Raw genomic sequence first — 24,434 nt, forward strand, 5'->3', positions numbered from 1 at the left:
TGAAGATCCAGCCAAGCTTCTCTGGAGTAATACTCAGACATAGTAAACAATTACATTACATAAACCAACCATCTGAGCAAAAATGATAATTAAAGTAATGCATTGGTGTGCTTCATTGATTTATGAATTTGCTTAATGATTCCTGTTAGAGCAGAAAAAGCCATTATGCATTCACTGATTTTAAGAGACAGTATATAGTATTGTGACCTTTCACAAAGAAGAAAAGTAATATTACTGAGCAATTAAAAAAAATTGTAAAAGAAGTGTTGGTATGAAAAACTTTTTATAACAATTTGAAAATAACATCCCAAGCCCATAAATTTTGTTCATGAATAAAACTGTTCCCATTTTTCACACTGATATTCAGAAAAGAGTAGAGGAATTTGCCTAGTCCATACTTGCATGTTGGATCCTGTCTGAAAAAAAATAAAATAAAATAATCCAAGGCTAAATTTATCTGCCTTTGATTCAGAGTCAAGCCAACCAAGTACCCCAGGTTCCTGGCTGAAGGATAGTGGCTCACACTCCCCACTCAATTACTGTTATTCATTGGTGCTTGGTGTTCTCATCCAAAATCAGAGCTTCGCTGTGTGAATTGGGGTTAACACAGACACTGAAATACATACACTGAATATCTCTGACCCAAAGCACTTATGATCCAGACAGACAGTTGGGGAAAACCTGAGCATACAAATGAAAGCATACAAATAATATCCTCCTGCTGAAACCCAGGGAGATTTTACTCCCCCCTGTTTCAAGCTAATTCCCAGTGACCAAGCAAATGTATTATCTTGCTGTTATGGAGATAGGGAGCTAAAGCAGAAAAAGATGAAGTATTATCATCCAAGTCTGTGCAGGAATTTTGTGGCAAAATTGAGTCTTAAAAACAGGATCATAGATTTCTTCACCAGGTCAATTTCTGTCCTGTCCCCAGAAGTTTTGTGAAGAAGGTTCTTCTCCCACCCCTAATGTGCATCCATTAGTGCTAGTGAAATCCACACCAGGTACTAAAAGTAAATAGTATTGAATGCCTTCAAACCTTGACACAGCAGGAGGCATCCTGAAAGTAAGGAAGGAGGAGTCTTTTAAATTAACTGTTGTAAAACAAATGGAAGGGTCCAGAGGGTGCATTTGACATTTATCTGTGTATTTCCTTGCTTTTGTTGTTTTTTTGTCATTGTCCTATCATTCCATTCCCCTTGATTTTTGTGTAAACTTCCTTGTTTGTTTGCTTTTCTGATAACTTATAGAGTAAACTTCTCCTTCACAAGAGAAAATGCAGCTGGGAGAAAAAGGCAGGGGGAGGTTTTCTGGCTGAAATACTTTCAACATGGCATCAGCATAGTTGCTTGTGACTTTGAGCGCTGTGAAACATTTGTTTGTCTTGCTTTCTTTCCTTGCTTTTCACAACCCTTTTCAATCTCCCAAGCAGCTGATGGAAAGAGAGAGAATCCCTTACAACACTAAACACATTTTGTTATTTACTGTTAAATCTCTATTTTCACACAGAGCAGAGATTGCACATGTCAATATATCTTTAAAATTGTATGTGGAACTTGTCACATCAGGTTGTAAGCCCCTTGAAGTCCCAGAGCCCATTTTGAACTGGGTCGACACTTCAAAGTAAAAAGGGAACAAGTATGGAAAGCTCTTTGAATCACAAAGAGCCAAATGAAAACACTCCATCAGACTTCAATCCTCAATTATGCTTTTTCCCCTGTGTATTTTGTCTGCCAAAATCCATAAATGACCTTCAGAATGGCAACATGATGATCTAGAGACCAGCTCTTCATCCCTTGTTATCATTTCAGCAGCTCAGCTCATTCAGGCAGTTTGACTTTCTTGTAGGCATACAGAGGTGGATGTGAAACTCTGAATTTGAAGAGGGACAGACCCTCAGCCCTAAAATTGGACCTTGTCCTAGTGATGCTTTTTTGTTATCTGCTGAGATGGCCACTCACATTCAGTAGGTGAGAGAAGGGTTTACAGATAAAAGCATGGGATGGTCCTATTATGATTGTTTGGAATCTTTCCATTTTGTGCTGTAATAAGTTTTTGTTTTTTTTTTTTACTCTAACAGAGACCCATAGCTTCAAAATTCTTGAAAGAAAATAAGAAGGTAAGAAAAGGGATATTTTGATTTACATTCTTTCAGGCCTGGATACATGATAACCATTTAAACTCTTTACAATACTATTAATAAAAAAGTCCCGTGATACCATAAACTGCTGAAGCATTTCAGTGATATGTAATAGAGTAAGAAAAAAATACACCAATAAGAGGAGGAACTGTGAGAAGAAAAAAGTGAGACGAGCTCCTTTTGCTCCATGAACATCCAGCCTTCCCTGCAGAACCACAGTGGCTAGGAACAGCCAGCAGTCTCCCCCTGCTCCACAAAATTACCTGCAGAGACAAGAGCCAGCTGCTTCCCCAGCTCTTTGGTTACCATCTCTCAGTGTGAAAAACAAGAGTGAAAGCAACAGAGGAGTCTTTTTGATCTTGCCTTAGAAACAGTGCAGGAGCTAAGGCCCAATGCACTCCTTAAAGGCTACTTAAGTCCAGAAGTACTATGTTAAACTTGTCACTCTTTCTACTACACACATTTAAAGCCAAGATGGATGTTATTTCAGGATTCAAAATATTTGGATGTAAACTCTTGCTGTAGCCCCTCTGAATTTTCACACAGCTCACTGTTTGCCTTTGGAACATACTAAGGTAATGTGGATTTTACCTGACTCTTACACATGCTTATCTTTATTCACTGCAGGGAGGCTTACTGATGTTAGGAGGGTTTTTTTGCCATGCATTTACCGTGTATCAGATTAAGTACTTTTGTAATTTGTTGATGGATCACTGAGCAAGCAGCACCAGCTTTTAAATTTATCACCATTACTGGCAGTAACTGGCAAAGCTTTAGTGGTGCTGGTAGAGACCACAGTCAGAGAGCCTGTCTTAAATCTAGCAGTCAAAAATTTGATTGAGACTCCACTTTAAAGAGCAGTTTGCAAGCAGAGTTTTGAGTGAAAGCAAAGTATCAGTGTGAGTCTGAAACTTATTCAAGCTGTCAATCTCAATGTCTTGTGTCTGTTAGCATGCCCAGCTTTGGTGTTATTGTTTGTTTGCATGTTAACCAAAATGTAGGTCTACATTTTTCCAGCACACACAGACTTCTGCTGACTGACTTCCATGGATCAGATGCAATCGAGTGGTAAGAGGCAGTTAACTTCCATCCAGCAAAGCCTGGAGCACAGGCTGGTGGAGCTGGCTCTGCACATGCCTCCCCCCACCTCTGCAGGTAGCAGATGTTTCTGTATCATGCAGTTCCTAAAGTGCAGGTTGTGCTGTTGCCACATACGCCCCCCCTTGAAGCTGTCATTTTACCCCAAAGTTCAGCATCTCAGGCTGTGTCTGTTTAGGAGCCAGCCTGCCTGGGCTCTGTAACACACCTGCTGCCCAAAGGCAGCAGAGACATCCAGCCCCGTTCCAAAGAGGTTAATGCCCACACCTTCACCCATTGAACTGTTTGTAAAGACATTAGCACACCTCTTCCCTATCAGTAAGCTACTTAAATGCAGAAAAATGCATTTATAACCTAGGTAGGCTTGCCAAAGCATTAAAAACAACTTAATTTTAATGTTTGACATTTTACTAGCCCAAAGCCTTACGTAATGAGGAGCAACATAAGCTGCTTCAGAGACAGAGGCATCTCCTAAATGTCTGGGCCAGTAAATGAAAACAAAATTTAGTGTATATGATGTAAAATATGAAGTCTAGGAGCAGTGAACCAAAACAGGAAAAAACAAAAAAAAAATCTAACCTATTAAATAACAAAAACGTGCAGCATACTGAAGAAGGAAAGAGATGAAGGAAAGAGATTTGGGAGATTACTGCAAAAAAAATGCTGATGTCTTTCTCTGTGTGGCTGCATTAGAAGAGGCAAATATGAAGGATAAACCAACCCTAGAGACAATAAAGCAAAACAACACCGAGAACCTGAGCTGTATTAACCACAATCCAGTTTAGTATAAATTTGTCAGGGAGAGCAAGAGGCTTTAAGGTAAGATTATGACTTTAGGGAAGAGGCGTATTACAAACAGCATCTGCCAGAGGCAGGCACAGAAAGCATTTTGCGATAGATTCCGCTGGAAAATGCCTGTTCCTTGCTGAGCCTCAATGCCATAGGAGGAGTCGGGAGCGGGCAGCATCGGGAGCGCCGAGGAGGAGCCGGGCTCCAGCTGCGCTGGGGCTGCGGGCTGTGTGCCACACAGGCACGGCAAAAAGGAATGCTCTCCCCTGGGCCTGGGCCTGGTGCTTGGCTGTTTCCATGGCGATCAGTGAGTTTGTGCCGTGTTGTTTTTGCCGATGCTTGGGGTGTGATGGCCGAGCCCCAGGCTGGGAAGGAGTTTGAAGGAGTGTGAGCTGGGGTGACTCGAGGCTGCAAAATGGCTGCGGCGCGCCCGGGGGAAGCAGCGTGCCTTGGGAGGGAACCAGGGTGGTGTCACTGCCTGGGGATGTGCCTGGTTTAACAAACTCGATGTTTTCTATGTGCAAAACCTCCTCAAAGCTACTGGGAGGAGGTACTGAAGGTATTGCAACAGGCTTTGTCTGCTTAATTCTTGTCCTGTGACAGAGCTAATTTGCGTAAAGGGCAACGCAAATTTTTTTTCCCCCCAAGATTTTTTTTTCCTGACTGAAATTTGAATTTAGGGCCTTGCTTTGATTAGATTTGGTTTCCCTTCCTCTGACATTCACTTCGCTGAAATCCGTTGTGTTCATCCCTTTCCTCATGTCTCAAGTTTTCCCTGTTTCTGGAGGGTCTGCCCGAGGCCGGCAGGCTGAGCCACACGGCGGAAGGTGCTGCTCAGTGTTGGGCCTCACTCTGCCCTTGAAAGGGAAAAATCCAAAGAAAAGAACTATTTTTGGAAAGCTGAGAAGAAAAAAAAAATAGCAGGCAGATAGGCATAAGAAGTATTTGTAAAGTTTGGCTCTCGTTGTTTAAGATGAAAATGTAGTACTGGTAACTTAAAAAAGAGAAGATGGATGGATAATTAGCACTCATCTTTCCTAGCAGTTACCATTGCCCTTCGAGGCGCTCAAGACTTTTGTTATTAAGGAAGGGAAATGAGCCCAACAGCAGCATTTAGCACATTTCTGCTATGCACTTTCTCTTCGTGTGGTACTGCAGTACGTCATCTGATTGTGCAAACCTCCCAGGAATAAGTGGAATTCTTGCATCACTAATTTCACCTGAACTCAGTATTCTCTTTCTGGCATGTATTAAAACTCTAAACAAATAATAAGAGTAAAAATTTTACCAGAGTATTTGTATGGGTGTGATGGATTTTGATTAGCTTTGGAAATATTGAAACCTTTTGGGGAATTAATTTTACCATTTAGTGAAGTTTTAAAAAAAGAAGCAGCAGAACATCACCAGCTTCATAAAGTTTACATGGAGAAGTTGCATGTGAATGTAACGATTATGAAAAACAGCGGCAGAATTTTCAGGTGTTGAAATACATTGCACTATGTAGTCCTATAGTGGTGTAAATAACCCCCCAAATTAACTGGCTTTCCTGTACTCGTACATAGTCTGAAGATGAGTGACTGCAGCTTGTGTTTCTTGAGAGAAACAAAATTAAGATGGAACAAATAACCCAGAGTGAACTTTGCACTGGAGAAAGAAAGGAGACTAAATTTTGTAGATGCAATCCAAATGGCCCAGCGCGTGACACAGTTGTCTGCTAGGTCTGTGTATTTAGTGTCTATTGCTGGTGGACTGTATTCTTTTCAGAGCATCTGAACAGTTTCAAACACTAGGCACGTAGAGAATTGAGGTCAGAGAATTGAAGTCTGAACTGTACTACAAAAAATTAAAAACAAACAAAACAAAATTTAAAAAAAAAACCCACCAAAAAAAACCACCCCAAACCATAGCCTGAAAACAAGCAGTGATCCTGGGGAAATAAACGAAGATGAGATGATATTCTTGGGTAGATTGATAGTGACCACGAAGTCTATTTCAGCAATTGCTTGTTTGTTTCCTTGTTTGCTCGTTTCCTTGTTCCTTCCTGTTTTGACCAAAAAGGGAACTGCAGTTCTCTTTGTAACTCACATTTAGCTGTGATATGTGACTCTGGCAAGAATACTGAGCCAGAAGTTCACAGAGCACCTGGATTCTGCCTGGTTTGTGCTGTTTCAGGGTGATTAAAAATTCTTTCAGGCAGTTTATATGGCTGAGTAAATTAATATTTATAAAGCCTGTAGGATAGCTTATGTTCAACACCTCTAGGGTATTTTTATTCAGGAAAGGCCTCAGTTTTACAAAACAATGTATACTTCAAGAGTGACTCAAGAAGGAGTGTTCAAATCCGTATTGCCTTGGGATTGCTGAAAAAAAAAATGCTGGCTTTCTCTGGAGACACTGACAGCTGGAATGCCAAAGTAGTTAATTCCTCTGCTGAGGATGTGGAGTGTGTGAGCTGCGGGGGAGTAAAGGAGAGTGATGCCTTATATATAAGGACCAATGCTACAAAATTTTTGTGATGACTTTTGCTCTCCCCATCTCACCAGCTCCTGGCTTATCTGCAGGTGTGGTACATGGACAGAACATGATTTTAAAACAAAATCCCCTTAGGAAAACTCAGTTGTAAAGCTCACAGTGAAATGGAAGGTCAGGCTATGTTTTCTGATTTCCCATAGTTTAACTCTTGCTAGTTGAACATACATTTAAGGTCTACAAAGAATCTGTTCTTGGGGGCAGTATATGGTAAGAAACTTGCTCTATTGTTATGTAATATCACTGGATGCCAATATAATTGTCTCTTCAGAAGGAATATTGCATTAGATATATATATGTGTATGTATGTGTATGTAGGTATATGTATATATATATTTGGTAGGATTAGAGGTGGATGGCTTGATCTACTGAAAGCTTTGTGTCTCCGCTCATACAAGAATGCTAAGGAATTGAGTAGTTGCAGTCCTGGGCTGTGATTAAAGACAGCTGCTTCTCCTCCCTGTCCCCACAGAAAAATCCATCGCAGGAAAATCCATTCCTGGAGATCTGGTCTGTGGTCTCTCCTTGTCGGTATAGCTGTGTTCATTCTTCTTTAGTTTAACAAAATGTTGCATTTTCTTTCCAAGTTTGTGGCAAAATATTTTGCTCTTGGTTCAAACTGTATTTTTAATAGTTTGGGTTTTTTTAAATTTTTAATTCTATTCAGACATTGTAAAATCTTAATAGATACACGCGTACTCATAAATTTCTGGTTAACATTCAGTGATGCGTGAGCTGATGTGGTGTCATGGTTTTATTGTCAGCATCTTTGGCCTCAAAGCTGTCCTTTTTTGGTATTTAAACTTGAAATGCCATTGGTATTTTGTTTTGGCTTTTTTTTTGTTTGGCAATGAGTCAAGAACTCTATAGTCAATTGTGTTTGGCACAGAGATTTTTCCTGCCACTAGCGTTGTTGGGTTAATAGTTGTGTGTAAAGAAAAAATGCACTGCATATAACTTTCATAAAATACTAAATGGTAGAACTATGCTTTGCATCATCAAGGAAAAATGATGATTAGTCATTTTCATTGACCAAAATATCAATGAAAATTCACTCAGTCTGTTAGCCCAGCAGCACCTCTTTCAAAAACACACCGTGTATGTTTATAAATGTAGCCAGAAGTTCCCAACACATTGCAAGCATGATGATTACAGCAGAAGTTAACAAGGATCAGCTAATAATTACCATGACAAATTTGGGCCCAGATTTGGCCAGCCTGCAGAAGTATAGCAGTTAGTTTGGGATCAAACCATTTAAAAACAGGAGTAGTCTCTGCTGTTACTTGCTCCTACACAAATACCCTTGTGTTGAAACTGTCTCAGCTACTCAGTCTCACAGCCTCTTCCAGTCAGTACCACTTAGTTTGGGATGTGATGAAGCACTTCAGTATTGGAGGAAACCTCTGAGAGAGTCTGTAACAAGTCTCACTCTTTGTTTGCAGATGGCAGAGAGTAGAGTTGGTAGAACACAGGCTCCTACCTGTCTTTGAGCACTCTTGCCAGCAATTTTTTGGGAGTCCCTTGTTGCCCAAAGTGTGTCTCACCTATGAGTACAGATGAGAGGCTTGGCAATGCTGTGCAGCTGAGCCCTTCTGCTTCAGGAGCCAAATGCACAGGGACAGTGAGAACAGAATCTCTTCAAGAGTCATGTGAATGTACTTGGAGCATTAAATGTGAATGCTGGAGCCCTGAAATAATGGAAACATGTACGTTCAAAAGTCTTGTGCAGTTCAGTGTTTGCAGCCATGTAGAAATCCTATACCTTAAGTATAGGATTCACATTTTACAGTTTTTTTACTATTTAAGAGGTTTTTAGTTTCTGTGTGATGTGCTCCAAGATGACAGAGTTTTATAAGACTTGCAATATTATTCTCTCATAAGTGTTACAGTATTACTTGGAACTGGAATTAAAATGTAATAAGACCAGTGTTTAATTATATTTAATAATAAATTTTTCTTTAATTTTTAAAAAAACGTCTTTCACAACCAGTGGTCTGCTGGACTTGGACAGTGAACTGCAAACCTAGAGCTTTAAGGGAGTCATTTCAACACTCAGCAAAACCTTTGCCAGGCTGGATCTGTTTCACTGGAGGTTTCCTGTTGCTCCTGTACAAGAGAAAAGGATCATTCTGCAGTGTAAGCATCCTCTAATTTGAAGAAATGGCTTTCTTGCAGCAGTAGTTATTGCAATAACAGCTGGTACTGTCAACACTGCTGTATGAGAAGAGCTGTAGTGGCAGAGATTTGGTTCTCACCTACAATAGGAAGTAGCTTACAAGCCTCTCACTTTTTTTTTCCCCTAGCACCAGGAGAATTAATACAGATTTCTTTTAAAAAATAAATGTTTCTCATACAGAAAGATCAAAAGGAGAAGCCTAGAGCAAATTTAATTTAGCTCTTTACCGTAGCTGTGTATTTTGAGACCAAAAATAATTGCACTACTTGCGTCTGGGAGTGTAAGAAGCCACAATGTGGAGTAATTATTTAAGTTTGCAGCTAACATTCATTCTTTGCTGAATGAGATCTGAACTGAGGATTTAAAAAAGCAAAAAGCATCTCAGTTAAGATGCCAGGTGTTCCGAAGCAACAGTAGTATTTATTTCACTATCTATGTTCAGACAGTAATTTACTATGTTATAGATTGCCTTTCACAGGATCTTTTTTTTTATTTTAAAAAAGTAAATAAAAGAGATTATGGCAATCTTCGAAAGAAGGCATTAAGGCATTCAACTAAATCTTTTTACAGCGCTTATGCACCTTTATATAAAGGTCACAGATGGAGGGAAAGCAAAATGTGCCACCTCCCATGTCAAATGCTGCAGTTCTTGAGAGTAGCAAATTGTTCTATTACTTGAATCTTGTATTCATTTGGGACTGAACAATTTTTTTCTGTAAAGCATTCAAATGTGTCTTCTGTCTGGTAGAGTATATCCATCACTGTACTGAAACTATTGTTCTAACCCTGAAAGCAGTTTTCTGCCATGGAGGAGCTTATTCTAAAGTCCCAGTTCATGTGAAAAGCCATGGGTTGTTTTTTTGTTTGTTTGTTTGGGTATGAAGTAGGGAAGAAGAAGGTCAGGAAAGAAGCAATGTGTGTGTGAATGATTGTTTTTCTCCAAGAGAAGGGCATAGGCAGGCTAAATTAATTTTTATTTCCAATAAAGGGTGGAAACTGGAGTGAGAAGGGAACTGTCAAAAAGGGTGCATGGAAAAAAATACATTAAATAAAGCATCACTTAAATGTGTATAATTCAAATGCAGAGGATATATCTTGCAGGAAGGATTGACCAGGCTTCATACTGGAATTACGTATTTTAAATTTTTCCAATCCCATTATTAGTGTGACCATTGCTGGTACAACATCGGTGACTAGAAGGTTGTTCAGACTTTCTGGATGGTTTCCTCAAAATGGGGGTGTCAATGGTTATGCAAAATCTTCTGCACACCAAATGTTACCAAGGACTTATTCTCAATATTATCTGTACTTTGACCTGCTTAAGAAAGAAATGCCTAACTTCCTTTATTCTGTGTGACGTGGTTCAGGCACCACTTGTACAAATCCTGCCAGAAACAACAAAGACTCTAAGTTAGTAATATTTTCATATATTTAGCTGGTCTCTGCAATATATGACTTTAAGTGAAGTTTTGGGGGATTTTTTTTTGTGTGATAGAAATTGTTCTTTGGCACATTAGCAGAAGTTATGGGACAGGAGGAAATGCTGTTTGTTAAAGCTGAAGTCATTAGATTAGTCTTTTCCATTGCCATTCTGTTTAAAAAAGAAAAAAAATCATCTTTAAGGAAAAATACCTCAATTTTGTCTTGAGTAGTATTTTTATCTGTATTATCTGTGACACAGACCTTCATAGTATAATTGCTCTTTAAAGTGCTGTTGCACACTAAGTAGACTGAAGTCACTGCTATCCGTTTCCTACAAAAATGGAACATTTCTGTCACTTTTGATAGCGACCTCTTTGTTCAAGTCTTGTTAGATAACGCAGGATTTTATTTTCCTTTAAAAAAGAAAAACACTTTATTTGAGAAAGTTGATCTATACATGTAAATCTGTTTAAAATTGATCGCTTCAGCAATGTTATGACACAAGTCTTTCAAAAGACTTTTTAAAATAACACTAGCTATTTTACAGATGTCTTTGAAAATATTAAAATCACATTGTGGTTTTATTAACTATGATTTTTCTTCCTTGGTCTATCTTAAAACTGTTTCTTTTTATGTTTTTAGAAGTGAAGTCACTCCTTTAACATTAAATCAACAATTGCCATGTTCTGTTATTCATGATACAGAACTAATTCTGACTCCTTGGAGGTAAACAATAAAATAGAAATGCAAGGGGGAAAACCCAAACACAACCCACTCTTAAAGCTGAAATGGAGGTGCTAAGCAGGACTGGAATTGGAAATTATCATGCAATTTCTCATATGACTCCATCTACTAAAGACACTATTGCATGAAAGCATCTTCTACAGCTTATTTTATAAATAAAGTGTTTATCAGGTACTGCCTATGACATTTACAGAATGAATTAGCATGACTTCTTGTGATATGCAAAGGTTTTTCAGTGTCTAAATAGTCTTAAATTACTATAAATGAGATTAAGACCTTCAAAGACTGTTCCATTTAAATAGCTAAAACCAGATTTTAACTAAACCAAAACAGAAATTTTCCTTAAAGCCATTCTTTGGGGTGGAAACAGTCCCGGGTTTCAGTGAAGTGTTTCATTCTATGTATTTTTATTGTTTTTTTCATCATACATTCCAATGACAGAAACCTTGTGCTAGTTCTCAGCTCTTCAGGCTTCCCACAGGTCTCCAAGGCACATCCCTGCACTTTGGCAGTTCCCTTGGGAGGAGCCCCCAGTGCTGCCACCTCAGCTCCTTCTGGGGGCAGCACCATCCTGGGATGGGTGTGAGGCATGGGGAGCATCCCCTGCAGCCAGAGCTCTCTGCCGGTAACAAGGGTGGGGCTCTGCATCCAGTAACTAAAGCTTTAGAAGAAATTTGCTTATTTGGAACAGACCTTTGCCACCTGTTTCACCAAGGATCAGAAATGGCAATGACAACATCAAAATATTAATGAGATTTTCTTGTCAGTTGTTGTATAATAATAGTAAAATGATGCTTCTTATCATGATTTATAGTGCTCCAGTGTTTGCACTAGAAGTGCAAGTGTTACCATTTATTGACTTCATAAAGAGAGACCATAAAAGATTAAGGTCAACTTTCTCAAAGGCTTTGCTATTTTCACTGAAGCAATAGATGGTACATGGTCTGAATTGTTTGAATTTTCATATGGGCAACCTGTTCAAAAATCTGGGCTTAGAGAGACAGGGCTTTGATTAGCTCTTAATATTCTTGTAGAAGGGGCTTAGATGTGCTCTGTCCTATAGACAAGGTAATGTCATGTAGTTATTCTCTTCGTAAAAGCTGCAATCAGAGTAGTTAGTTTTTCTTTATACAAGAGCAGTTAAGGCAAAATTTCATTTCAGATGTGAATTAGAAACTTGGATCTGTGCATGTAATATAAGCAGGTACAACTTTTGGAAATAACTTTCCTTAGTGCCTTTAATTACTGGAAAATAATATTTGTACAGTTGAACTAAAAGTACAAATCAAAAGATACTTTTTTTTCAAAAATTCAGTCAAGGATAGTTTTTCCAATTTTTTTAAAGGCCATTCATGACACGTAAGTATCAGAATATTTTACTTTCTTTCTAACTATCAGGGTTTTTACAAATTAAATCACGTAATAGCCTCTTTCTAACTCTAGAGAAAGTATATTTCTATCAAATATTTCCTAATACAACATGATATTATATTTGGTGTAGTTATTAGTATGAAGATGGATAGCTTCCAGTAGTAATTAATATGATGTTCTTTTGCTTTTGTAAATAACTGCTGGCTCAAAGGATCTGTGCATGGACACCGGAAAAATGCATACAATATTTTACTACTGTTTCGTTTCTAAACAGTTAGCATGTGAGTGTCAGGACAGCATAATGTAGTCAAATTATTACAGCAAAATTATTTTGTTTTAACAAAAAAAAAATCTCAGATATTACCAGAAAGTCAACCCAAAGGTACACCAACACATTACGAATATTTCAACACCCAAATAAGAGCAGTATCTCTCAATATCTGCATAAAGTAAACAGTCTTTTTTGGCTGCATCAATATTTTTGCTATTAGATTGTAGATCTGGATGTTTCTACCTAGTTGCTTGATTGATGATAATAAAATCTAAGCCATGTAGCCCTGATGAGTTTGTCAGCACATTATTTGCATGCTGGCTTCAGTCATCATCTCTAGATTGGTACTGTCTGGTTTCTCTTAGGGTAGGGGAATTGAGGATTCATAGTTTATGGAAAGCAGACATAGCTAACACGGAAGTTTGATACTTCTAGAGAACTGGAGTTCTGCATTTGGCTTCAAGTTTTCATATGCTGACAGTGATTGGGCATAAATTTAATTGAGTTTTCACATGCCATTCAATAATACTTTTTTTTCCCCTAGGGTTCTTCTGCAACCCAGTCTCATCTATTTTCACCAACTTTCACTCACAAGTGCCAGAAGACCAGCTGAATGCTAACCAAGCATCTAGCCTGGCAGATAAACCCTCAAGGAGGCAAGAAAGAATTATCTGCATTAGAGTGGCATTTCAGAACTAATCTCACATTCCAAAAAGGGGCATATTTGGGTTTAGCAGTCTGCATTAAATAAGCAGGAGGTAAATTTGCAACAGAAGACTTATTCTGTCCTCTCTAGAGGAGTCTGTTATTTGAGATGCCTTGCCCAGTAATGTGATGTGGGTCTGTGGTTGAGTTGAAGTACTTCTAAGTCCAGTGGGAAACAGATAGCATCATCTTGTTTGATTTCTTTTTATTAGTTCTGCCTTTGAGTTTGTAATACAAAGAAGGATGAAACGAAGGTCTTCTAAAGCTGCAGGATTTGGGAATTTAGATATAGGGGAATATTTCTGTGTTGGCTTTTTTTTTTTCCTTTTTAATTGAGGGGAGCAGGGAGGGGTTGACACAGAGAAAGGGGAGAGTAGCATACCTGGTGAAGAAGCTGATTTAACTGAGATTCAGTACACTAATTATAGCTAGGAAGAATTACCTAATTTTATCCTTTCAAACGTGGTTCTTTGAACTGTGACTCCCATGCTTTCCATTAAATTGTATGAAGAGCTATCTCACCTCATGGTCAATATTACCTGAACTGTAACACTTCCAAGATTACATATTGCTCTCTGACATGCTTTCTGTCTTTGTGACAAGATCTCAGATAGGTACAAATTTAATTTTTTTTAAATTCAATCTGAGTTTCAAGTGGTATTTTCTTGGTAAAAAAAAACCTGCTATGCCATAGTGCAGCTAGTACTGGCTCAATTTATTTCTGGATTGTACTCCAGCCAATAGCCTGGGAACCACAAACATTCAGCCCTACCATAATCCATTTTATATTTGAGATCCTGCTAGCTTCTAATACCCTATTCATCTGTATTATTCCACAGTCCTTAGGTAACCTACCATAAAAAGCCTATTTTATGTATAAAGGAACCACAGGATCACTCTTCAAACAGCAATCTATTTTCATAATAATACTTATATTTTGTGTTAATATTATACTTTGCTATGAAATTCTTTTCCTCCCCACAAATTCATGGAATCAAGTTAATGAATTACTGATTTTTTTTTTTGTTTGTTTAGTTTGAGGAATCAGGTATTCACCAGGTGAGGTGGTACATGTAAAAGGAAAATCTGGGGTGTTAATGCAGGGCAGAGAAGAATTAGGTTTCCTTTTAAACAGTCTTTCTTGTTTTCGTTTGCTCTTGCTACCTCCCACTGCAACAATTTACCGAAGAAAGAAATGCTAAAAGCATTGTCAAAAGGGCTACTCTTACATGTCTCTTGTCCCAGAACTAGCTGGAGAGTCAGAGAATTATGTGGGAGTAAATTTAATCTCAGACATTTCCTGAGTAATTTTGCAGACACAAGAAGGGTGGCTGGTTCAGATTAAAGCCAGGATAAGAAGTTAAATTTAGGCTGCACTTTGATATGAAATCTTTGGAGTCAATAGAGTGTAAACAGTTTTTAGCTATTCTTTGCTCTCTGTTTATGCTCTTGCAGGTTTTTCTCAGCTGTACCAGTATCAGCATGAGAGAATTGAACCTGGGAACTGATCTAGATTTTCTGACTCAATATTTTTACAAGAAAGAGCTGGGAAAGGGGAAGATTACTAAAAGGATGACAGAACATTTAAACCATTTTTGCTGCTGAGCATTTCGTATTGTATAATCATGGCCCTAGAAATAGCTTTGTTTGCCTGTAAACAGCCAATTGCCTATGTTGTTCATGTCCATGGAGTAAATTTCCAAAGGACAGTAAGAAAAATATCTTCTCATTTTAATAAATTCTGATTGTACAGAATGATAGTCTTCTCTTGAAAGAAAGTGAGATGTGGTCTTCCACTGGCTGAGGTAGGCTTGATCCCATAAATCATGTGGTCTGGGAAATAAATGGGTTGGACTCGTGTGGTTGCAGAATGTGATAAATAAAAGGCCCATTCTGGGAGCTAAATCCAATTCTGGCTTCCCAGTCTAGGCAAATGCACTGAGATCCTTAGAAAATAGTCTGTAAAGAGAGAGTGTTGAATAGAAATAAACTAAATAAACCTTCCCGTATGGCTCATTGAGAACACCGGGATCTTCTGTTTGAATGTCTGAGTCCTCATCTGGTTTCGCTCAGTAGAATGTGGATTTATACAAGGTACTGCTTATTTCCAACCATTTTTTAGAAGCTCTTTTAGTGCAAGAAGTTCACAGGGAACAGCAGTAATAGTTTTAAATGTGCCCTGGTTAATAGGGACCACCCTATGTCTTGTGTGTTCAACATTTGGAAATATCTGTTACTTAGTCCTGATGAGACAGAACTCATCAGTTGTAGGAAGAACCTCCAACTGTTAATAGTTCCTTCTAAAAACTTGTTTCTTAATATGTCCCAACTGAGAATCAAGGAAAGTTGGGCAGGTGCTATTTTAGTGTCTTGTAGTATTTTAATCACTTGATAAAATGCGAATGACTGCTTTAGTGATATGATGCAAATACATGGAAACTCAGATTTCTGGAAAACTGTCCTGGAGGCTGCCTGGTGTTTCAGATGACTATCACTTCCCCTGTGAAAGGGCAGGGGGAAATGGTTCAAGCAGGTAACAGCTTCTTAATTTGCTTTCTTAGGCTCACATCACCCGCATTGGAAGAACCAAAATCAGGTTAACACCCAAATTTAAACATAGTAGACATGTATTCTCATGATGTCAGTAATAAAACTATGCGTAAAGCAGCATGTATATTCTGGAAAGGAAGCTAACCGTTAAAGCCAAGAAACATAGTCTGGCACAAATCTTTTTACAAGTCCAGAAAGACTCGATGATCTACAGATAGGTGTAGCTTAACAGCAGGAAGAAAAAGGAAAAGGGGGTTGGGCAGCTGTCTGCTGTGTTAGCAGACAGTGCCAGAGAGTTGGGAGTAGCTTAAATGGGTAGTGGTGCAATTCCACAAAACTATTGCTTTGTTTCATTATGAGTTTGGAATGAATACAGTCCAACACTGAAAGGTTTCACTACGCAGTGAGGATCTGGCATAAACTGTGAATACAAAAATAGAGAGAGATTCCTTAAATTATCAGGAGTTAAGATCATGTTTGTACAAATGTTAGCCTGTTGTCTTAATTCCTATGGTTTCTATCTGAAGTATTAACTTCTCCTTATGGGGAAATATTCAAGACAGTTTATTGGAAGAATGCAGTTACAGTTTCTAAAAACCTGCTGGAGTAAGAGATAAGAATCAATTTTTAGTCATTCAGGTAGTAAAATACACAAATAAAATCAGTTTTAATAACTACATATTCCGAATAGGCATGTTCTGCAGGTTGTTGTCTGTTTCTATACACACTGCACAGTGTATAAGCAATTAGGAAAATCTTTCTGGATTAATTTAAAGGACTCTAATTTTTTCCCTCTGGTTTATTTATTTGATGATGCTTCATGTTACTGGCATAAAGACATTATACCATGGAGGAAAAAACAAGCCTATTTATTGGCAAATGAGCACAGAGCCCCCCTTCAAGAAGAATTTTTGCAGTAGGCCTTTGCAGTGCATTGATTTTGGAGAGAGGGAGGAGTTGGGCTTCGTGAAAGGATGATTGCCCTGATATTTTCAATCTCACTGCTAAACAATACTTTTTGCCTAATGAGAGGGGTGTAGCTATTTACTGTGTTGCCAACAGTAAACAGAGCAAGGCTGGGGTAACAGATTCACACCATCAGCACAGGAGCTGCCCCTCAGTTCTGCAGAATGAGACACCAAAAGATCTGTCTGGTTCAGTGCACTAGTTCTGGTAGTTCTGCACTTCTCCAAAGCTTTCCTGTCATGTATTACCAGCTATAAAAGTCTTAACCAGCCACATTCTCAGCCCTTCCCAGTGTAGCTCCTAGGCCAGAGTAACGTAAAGTCAAACTGGATGGTTGCTTTAGAGCAGAAGGTTTCCTAGAGGGAGAAGAATTAGCCAGGGTGTTTCTTTATTTTGTCAGTCCCAGAGCCCTTGAAAACCAGAATTGTCACTGAAAAAAAGTTGTCTAAGGGAGTGGGGTGGGAAAATTGCTACTTTGTCCATTACCCTTATCAGGTCTGGACTGGCTGGCACTGATTCTATCCCATCATCCTAGGGATGGAAATTCTTAGGTTTTTTCTTTTATTACTCCTTCCCCATACTGGGAAGTTTTGAGTTAGATTCTTGCCTGCTCTTTAAAGCTATTAGGGGAATATTCTTTCTGTACACTTAGCTGCCAAGTAAAGCAGCAGTTTAATAATTCTACTATTACCTTTACGTTGCCAATCCACTGACATTTGTAACAATTAAGAAAGTTTCAGAATCTAAACAAAAATTTGAATAAGAATGAGCAAAGAAATTACTCTCTAATCTAACCAAAGCTATATTATAGCTGCTTAGTGTCTGAGCTCAGCAGTGGGGAAGGGGAAGCATGATAAATGACTGAGGAAGGACGTGCTTCAATAGAGCTCTGCTTTGGTCTTCAAATTAAACCAAAATGAATTGGGCAGAAACATACTTTGAAACAGCGTCCTCTTGCCCCCTCCTTTTCCCCTGAGTACATTAATGATTGCAAGATGTGGGATATATATCTGAGCAGCAACAAGAGCCTGCTTCCCAAAGTGGAGAGGAATATGGGAACGCACCCAGAGGAAACATAAGTTAGCCACCAGGCTCTTAGCATTAAGAAGTACTATCAGCAACAAGGGATTGTAATACCACACATGAATCAAAACCAGGCTTTGATTCTGTATTTTTATTGGTATGGTAAAGGTATAAAGTGTCTACTTTCAAATAAACAGACAATTGTCTTTGTTTCTTTTTTCTGAAGACATGTATTTAAAGGTCAAAAACTATCTTCCAACATGAGCATAATAGCGCTGGATATGAAATAGCTTTCTAAGACTTAATTCTATTTATAGTCAAGGAAACTGAGGCACAGAGAGGTGAAATAACTGACAAAAAAGGCCAGAGTAAAACTGTGTTCCTTGAAATCCAGTCCTATGTCCTCTTCATTGATAAATTCAGTGTATCTGGTGAGCAACCTTTTGTCAACTCTTCAGTGACTTTTTATTGTTCTTAGAAGCGAAGCAAATTTGAGAGAGGCAGAAAGAGAATACTGTGTCATCAAACAACATAAATCTGTCTTCCTGTGCCTCATTATTTTCTTCTTTGAGAAATCTGGGAGAAAAAGGCCATGTATTTTCTATCCCTTGCACTATTTGCTCTGAATGTATTTATTCTGGATGGATTGAGAGGGTATGTTCTCAGCAAAAGGCATTTCTCAGATTTATTTATTTTCTCTGTAGATGAAAGGATTCACATTTCTGGCTATTTTTACGATGTTATTTGGATAAATTTAATTTTTCATATCATTAATATTCTGATATCTGAACTTAAACATTTCAAATTGTACCTTATGTGTGGACTCTTCCCTATAAGAAGAATGTCTTTTTGATGATATGGTTATTTTATTTCCTCCTATTTTTATAAAAATTCTCTCCTGCTCACAAAGCCCTGAATGGTGTTCTCAGAGTAAAGGTTTGGAGTGGGACAAAAGATGCATTTTCCCTTTTCTCAGCCTGGGACTAATGGTATGATGGGTGTTTGCAATGGTATATTGGGCCACAGAGGTGTACTAAACTTCCTTTCAAGATCCTCAAGAGCTGCTGTAAATTTAAGAGGGATGCCTTAGTTCTGCACTAGGAAAATACAACATCTTGTTGTAAGATGTCTCAAATCTCCTTCCCTTCTTTCTCCCTAGGCTACCTCCCCCAAAGGTGCAGCTCAGATTGCCCAAAGCCTTTTGTGTGTACTTAATAGCAGCAAGGAATAACATACTGGAATTTGTGTCTTTGGTTTCTGGTTAGACTAAATACTAAGCCATTTTACTAATAGTGATATTCTAATGCCTAAGATAATTTATTGAGATATTAATAGTACTTACTGGAGTGTGTTTGGATTCAGTTTTTTCTCTGTGGTCAGTAAATGTATACTGCTACACCTACAGCCAGACTTCAGCTTTGTGTGATTTATTCCATGGCTATTTTAACAGCAAGAAAAAACTGGATAGCAGTTTTCTTTAATTAAAAGGAAAAAAAAAATGTAAAAAAGAGTTGAGGATTAGGACAGAAGACACCTTTTATCATCGCTGTCTTCAAAGTGTCTCTGGGCTGAATTCATCTACAATCTAGTATACTATCCAAGGGCATTCTATGAATATCTTCAAGTCAGTGCTAGCTTTGGTGACGATATAAAGGCAGAATATCAACATCAGCATTAACTTTCAATAATTGGTTCCAGGGTTAGCTAATTCAGGTCAAAGTATTCATCTACGTGATATGTCAAGCCGCAACAAGCTGTATTATGGATTGTATATTTTCTTAAGCCAAAGTAGGATCCAAAAGTGAAATAAGCGTGGATATGTAAACAGAGAAATATAGTTTGTGTCTAGGATAGAAGGAGTGTATCCTAGCAAATAAGAGTTTCTAATTATTTTACTTTCTCACCTCTGAATTTTTTTTTCAGAAATACAGAATTAGAGTAAAAGTAGTAAAAAAAAAAAAAGTAGTAAAGAAATGCCAATATGTTATTTACAGTCCAAATTAGATGTTCACTTTGCTCAGCAATAACAGATATTTTCACGGCTTAAGAGGCTTTTCTTTCCTTAAAAGAAACCTAAATGAACTTTCTCTAATAACTCTTCTTTTTAAAGAGCATGGGAATCTAATAATTTCTTCTGGTCATACTTATTTGGCTGTTAGAGATCTGCTGTCAGTTTCTTTACCACGTTTGGATAATAGAGATAAGAAAGCTGGGCTACAAAGATTTCATGCCAATTAAATGTAAAAAAACTCCAAAGTGTCAGCATAGATACTGATAATGTGCATTTACCTCAGAAATCTGGTGGAAGAAAACCCTCATCACTAGATTGGTGTGCTAATGCAGGACCTTATTGCAGTGGGGTTAGTGTGTGGGTACAGTGCAGGTCCTTGCACACATTGGTGTGCAAATGCACACACATCCAGTAATTGGGGTTTGCCTTATCTCTCATCTTGGACTCTTATCTCATTCTTAGTGGCCATTCTTAGGAACTGACAGACCACTGAGAAAAACACTTGGTGAAGTTGTCTCTTGATACTTGAGTTTAAGTAATTTTCCTCAATTATTTTGAATTATCAGCTTGTCTTTCCCATCAGAAATACTAGTCATTCATGCTAGCTTTAAACAGGAAACCTTGGATCTATTTAATGGCTCTCATGGAAACATCTTCATTCATAAGTCACCACTACAATACGCTTGTGGCTTTATCTGAGTTACTGAAGGGGCTCTAACACTAATTTTCTAAGAATTTGCACTGAACCATAGAAGTAGTGCAAAAGCATCCTCTGAGGACCTGGAACCTGTTGAGATCGGGGTACAGGAAGTAAGGAACTCCATTAACCATTGCCTCTCTCCCACCATATCTTCTTTGTTTCCCACTCCCTTTCCTTTTTGAGTATTGCTGGCTTGGATTTGGCAGGGAGCAGGGTCGGAGTCTTTGATCCCAGGGATGGTCCCATATTTTGGCCAGTTGTGGGAGCAGCAGTGAGGGATGGGCGACCAACCAAAGAATCGAGTGGTTTAGGAGAAAACACAGTGGACTCACAGGCAGTCAAATGCTGCTTCCCAATTTGTTACAATCCCTCTTTGCATATGTGGGATCTGTGCTGACCTTGGGGAAGTTTTGGTGTTTATGCAGATGCACAAAATCCTTAGGCAGTCTGTGTTGCCTGCTTCCAAGGAAGTTCAGGCTTTTCAGGACAGCTGAGGTGGGGTAACAAAAAAAAGTGATACTCCTGCAGGGTATCCTTCCTCAGGAATTAGTAGTCAAGGGAAGTACGAAGTGCACTAGGAGCATGGGGGCTTTCAGGGGATAATACTAACAGTATAGGCAACCAGCTAGGGAAGGCTGGTAAACTTGTGCTAAGAGCTTTGGGGGAGAGGAGGAGGGGGAAACATTCTGCTAAACAAAACCAGGTGGGTTCTGTGGAACTCACTGCACAGGGAGTGGGGATAGACAGCTCTTTGTGAGAGCAGTTGAACACTGGAGACTGGAGTGCAGGAGTTAGGGGAGGATGTGTACAGGGAAAGGACAGCAGAAGCCACTATGGAGAAGGGTCAACCAATCCTAAACACTTCGAATACTACTGACCTGATCCTAAATTTAAGCAGAATTGTTAAGAAAGCAGAAACCTGGAAGCAGAGCACCCTGTACAGATTGGGAGTAGAGTTCAATACTATTTTTAACTTTGTTTCAATATCTGGTCCCACTGCACTAGGCATGGAGAGGAGACAAGCTGTGACATCTCAGCCTTCAGAAAGCTAAAAGCGGAGGATTACTGCAACACATTTCCTCTGGCTGAGGAGGAAGACCAAACCTAACTCTTTTTCTCACATAAAGGAGGTCTTGAAATTATGGATGAAAGCAAGATCCTCTCTAAAAGCAAATGAACAAAAAAGTTCCTTTATTGTCCAGAAGAACTGAATTAATGAAGACTGCTATATCGTTGTGACCTTGCAAACTCTTTTACTGTAGTGCTCATGTTAGGAGCATCAGGAAGTGGCCCGTTTGAACTTATTTTGTGGTATTAGCAGGAATGTTTTCCAGCTACCTTATAGGAAAGAGATCACCAATCCTCTAGTTTTCAATAATACTCCATTAAGCTGTTTCCTAAACAGCTTCAAGCAGCTTTAGAGGAGGAAGGCATCTTTAGCCAAACAGTGCATGCATCGTCACACCCTGAAAAATGGTCATATTTCTGCTGAGCTTATTTGGGCCTATATGTAAACAGAGCTAAAATTCTGCCTTCAAATAAGCATCGCTCTAACCTCTGCATATACAACCTCGTGGCTTTGTAAGCAACTGCAACACTCCTGTCTTGACAACAAGAGTTTATTTGAATTGCAGTAATGCCACAATATTTGCCTTGTTAGCATTGTTTTTATATTGTTAAAGGAACATCAATTTCTATATTGGATTATGTGGAAATTATAATGCAAAACAAAAAACCAAAAAAAACCCAAACCGAAGCAGCACAGCCCAAACCAGTTCATTGTTGAGGTAAAGTGATTAAATTCTCTCCAGCTTTGGTTTGGTTTGAACAGAGCTGGCAATTACTGCCCAAAAGTAGAGATGCTTTAGAAGGCACAGAATAGTCTTAGATAATCTCAATAACCTCTCAGCTCAAGGTTAGTGGTTCACTGATTTTTGTCTAGCAAGAGACATGCGTTTTTGCTTTATTACACCTTGGGATGCGTTCTTCCTTTAGCTGAGGTAATTTCCTAGATGAAGTGCTGACCGTGGCTGGGCACTGCAGTTTGTCTCCTGTTCAGGTCTCTAATATATGCTGTCTCCGCTGCCTGTTGTTGTGGCCTTTAGCCTGCTTGTGCTCCTGTGAGTCTCCTGAGGAGCAGCTTCAAGAAAACCCTGCTGCCCCTTTGTGACCATGAGGGTTTTGCTATCTCAATGGCTGGCTGCAAGGCTCTCTTACACCCTGCGGAGTTCTGAAATTCCTGTTGGCAAAGGAGCGCTCCAATCTGCATTATTCTGGCTGCTGCAGGAAATGAACGGTGGCTGGAGTCCTGCCACCCTTTTGGTTATGCAAATCGGGAATTATGCAGAAGAGCTATTTGAGTCTTGTTTTATTTTTGCTTAATCAGTTGTCAACATGTTTATACAGCTCAGTCACTGTCACTTGCCATTGTTTTGCCCTGACTCCATGCTTGTGGAGGAGTTCATCACAGGGAAGGGCGGGCAGAGAGGCTGCTCCTTTGAGAAGCAGCCGGGTGAGGCTTGCAGACATTTCCCAGAGGCACTGGGAGGCCACCATCCTACCCAGGCACTGCAAACCCCACGAGGCAGAGAAGAAAACAGAAATTGCCAACTGGTGGATCTGCCTATTAAGCCCATGCCAAATCAGTCCCATTTCATGCTGGCTTGTCCTGAGAAGGATTCCTGTCTTAATGAAAGCTGTGCAGATCTATAGTAACTTTATCATCTGTAATTGGGTTATCCTGGATTTGTTCCACCTAAGGTTGGTATGTGATGCAGATCCTCCCTCATGGTAGGAGGAGGGAAGGGTGAAGGCAGCAAGCTTTAATGTCTGCACTGCCACCTCCCCAGGTGCTGTGGCCAAGACTGAGACAGGTAGAAGTGAGAGTTACTCCCATTAGGCAGACAGAGTATTATAAACCTTTCATACTTATTGGGTAATGACTGAGTGAAGTGAGCAGCATTCACCCACTTGTTCTCATTAGGTTGGATTCCATTGGGGCTCAGGGTTTTCCTTGGCATAGAAAGCTATATTTCATATTTCACAACACTAGCTCTTGTAAATATGATGTAGAAATCAATAAGTTAGTTTTTAAATTCATGTTCCAGTTTTCAGATTATTAAGGAGCTCCTCATAGCCTACTTTGTACAGATCTTACTGCATGTTCTGTCATATCCTCTATACTTTTGTGTTGCCTCTTAAAAATACGCACTCACTTGTTTTTTTGAATTACAGAAACACCAAAAGGAATGATAGGAATGATTTTTTTTAGTTCTCAAACCACCATTAATCATGACAGCTGTTGTAACTCATAGAGGCAAATTGTGAGCATGTTTTTCTGGGGCTTTGGGGTTTTAGTGGTGTTTGGTTTTTTTCTTCAGATAACCTTACCGTAGTTTGCAATTACTTTCAAGCAGTGTGTAAATGATGCATCCAATGTCTGCGAACCTTGGTCCCCCACTAAAGAGTAACTATGAATGTATGCCTACTAAAACTGTCATTTGCAGTGTATTTAGAGCAATATTCCCACCCATCAGATAAAAAGCAAAGCTTATTTTCTTTTTTTTTTTTTTTTTTTTTTTGTCATAGTCATAGAATTGGTGGCAGGTAGAAGCAGCAGCTTGTTCTCATAAATGCGAAGAGCTGTAAACATTGATTAATCTTCATGTAAATTCCTTTTGCCACAACCCTGCTGACAGATCATTATCCTCTCAAATGCCTGTCTCTTTAGCCATACTGCCTTGCAACTTTTGTCATCCTCTATTAAGTAAACTGGGTTGTGCATGGCTTGCAAAGGAGAACAATAGAGACTTGGGTGTTGCAGTCGGGGCTGTTGGCAAATTAATAGATGTCACCTCTTGCCACTTAGAGAAGCAAGAGGAGAACTAAATGAGTTCATCAGCACAGGGCTCAGCAGTGGTGTTTTGGCTCAGTTTATTG

At 39.0% G+C, this 24,434-nt stretch overlaps 1 protein-coding gene across 11 annotated transcripts in view; it reads left to right on the top strand.

The window, feature by feature from the left end:
- Positions 1-24,434, top strand: part of ADGRL2 (adhesion G protein-coupled receptor L2) — a 385,203-nt gene that overhangs the window by 23,809 nt on the left and 336,960 nt on the right. For 3 of the 11 annotated variants that reach the window (XM_072933006.1, XM_072933011.1, XM_072933008.1), the window contains exon 1: positions 3,828-4,334. The exons of 5 other annotated variants lie outside the window; for them this stretch is intronic. The gene's annotated coding sequence lies outside the window, so the exon portion shown is untranslated. Of the gene's footprint in view, positions 1-2,101; positions 2,120-3,827; positions 4,335-24,434 lie in introns of those variants that run through there. 3 more of the 11 variants (XM_072933010.1, XM_072933005.1, XM_072933023.1) reach the window with 3 other exon arrangements.

This window comes from Taeniopygia guttata, chromosome 8 (genome assembly GCF_048771995.1).
Source record: "Taeniopygia guttata chromosome 8, bTaeGut7.mat, whole genome shotgun sequence".
Classification (NCBI taxonomy): Eukaryota; Metazoa; Chordata; class Aves; order Passeriformes; family Estrildidae; genus Taeniopygia; species Taeniopygia guttata.